Source organism: Colobus angolensis, unplaced genomic scaffold (genome assembly GCF_000951035.1).
Source record: "Colobus angolensis palliatus isolate OR3802 unplaced genomic scaffold, Cang.pa_1.0 Scaffold48, whole genome shotgun sequence".
Lineage (NCBI taxonomy): Eukaryota > Metazoa > Chordata > Mammalia > Primates > Cercopithecidae > Colobus > Colobus angolensis.
This window is the reverse complement of record NW_012118265.1, coordinates 12376906-12378615: the sequence shown is the minus strand read 5'-3', so window position 1 is coordinate 12378615 and position 1710 is coordinate 12376906. Positions and strand designations below refer to the sequence as shown.

The following is a 1710-nucleotide window of genomic DNA, read 5'->3' as shown; positions in this document are numbered from 1 at the left end:
GCTGGACGGTGACACCTGGGTGCGCGCGCCTGCCTGCCCAACGGCTGATCTGCCGGGGAAGGTGCGGTGCGCACGACGCCAGGGGTGATCCCAGCTGGGCTGCGCTCCGGAAGTGTCCCAGGGCGTGGAAGGGGCCCTTCGGTGCACAGCGTCCGCAGAAATCTGGCTGGCTCCTTCCAGCATTTATGAGGCCATAGGTTTTTCATAGGGCAGCGCTTTTGACTGCTCCTATACCTGGGAGAGTGATGCTTTGGGAAATTGAGGAACAGGCTGAAAGGGCAAAATTTAATTTTGTCTGGAGGTACCCAGAGTTGGTTGCTATGGGGGTGCTTATTGTGCGCGCGCCCTGCTAGTGACTGCAGCCAACGTTTTGGGCGGGATTTCCAAAATCCAAGCCAGTAGCCATACTATACCGCGGACGACTGTTTCTTGTTCATTGCAGGCCACCACGCTAGGGCTTCAGGGTAATGTGGTTGGAATTTACACGTAGGCCTGGGCAGAAACCTGCTAATGCTAGCGTCTGCTTTGATCTAATAGAAGACAGTTAATCGGAGGTCAGTGTTCTATATGAACCGAATGAATGAGAACTTTGCAACCCTTTGGTTGCTGATTTCAAGGCATTGACTGTAGGTATTGTCTTGTGTGTGTGCAGCTACTTTGCGTTCTTCATCATATAGATTACAAAAGTTACAGAACTACATTAAGTCTGTCCCAAAAGCAAGGTTGCTCCTTCTACAACCCCCAGATATTCCACAAGGCCTGCAGACACACGGCGTCAAAGAATCTGGAATTGAGTATCGCATGTATTTAATAAATAGGAGGAGTTTTAAAGCATAGCAGCAGGATTTTCATTTAACAGTGCTGAACACCATTGGAAAGTCCTTCAAGAAGCTCAGCCTCGGTTCTTCAAAACTTATTCCTGCACCCAGCACGGCTATATTTATTGAATGATTAAATCAAATTGTTCCTAGAAAAAGGCAACCTGGCCAGGCGCAGTGGCTCACGCCTGTAATCCCAGCACTTTGGGAGGCCGAGGCGGGTGGATCACCTGAGGTCAGGAGTTCGAGACCAGCCTGACCAACATGGAGAAACCCTGTCTCTACTAAAAATACAAAATTAGCTGGGTGTGGTAGTGCATGCCTGTAATCCCAGCTACTTGGGAGGCTGAGGCAGGAGAATCGCTTGAACCTGAGAGGCGGACGTTGCGGTGAGCCGAGATTGCACCATTGCACTCCAGCCTGGGTAACAAGAGCAAAACACCCTCTCAAAATAAAATAAATAAAATAAAATAATAAAGAAAAAGGCAACCTGGCGGGGCATGGTAGCTCACGCCTGTACTCCCAGCACTTTGGGAGGCCAAGGTGGGCAAATCGCTTGAGCTCAGGAGTTGTAGACCAGTCTGGGTAACATGGCAAAACACTGTCTCTGCCAAAAATTAAAAAATTTAAAAATTTTAAAAAAATTAGCCAATGTGGTGGTGTGGGCCTGCGGTCCCAGCTACTCAGAAGACTGGGATGGGAGGATCCCTTGAGCCCAGGACCCCAGGACCTGGAGGTTGCAGTGAGCAGAGAATGCACCACTGCCCTCCAGCCTAGGCAACAGAGTGAGACCCTATGGGGAAAAAAAAGAGAGAGAGAGAGAAAGAAAAAGAGAGAGGAAGGAAGGAAGGAGGGAGGGAGGGAGGGAGGGAGGAGGGGAAGGAAGGAAGAA

The 1710-nt window shown here is 49.9% G+C and overlaps 1 protein-coding gene across 1 annotated transcript in view; it reads left to right on the top strand.

Moving 5' to 3' along the window:
- Positions 1–1710, top strand: part of RARRES1 (retinoic acid receptor responder (tazarotene induced) 1) — a 45507-nt gene that overhangs the window by 1201 nt on the left and 42596 nt on the right. The gene's annotated exons all lie outside the window — the stretch shown is intronic.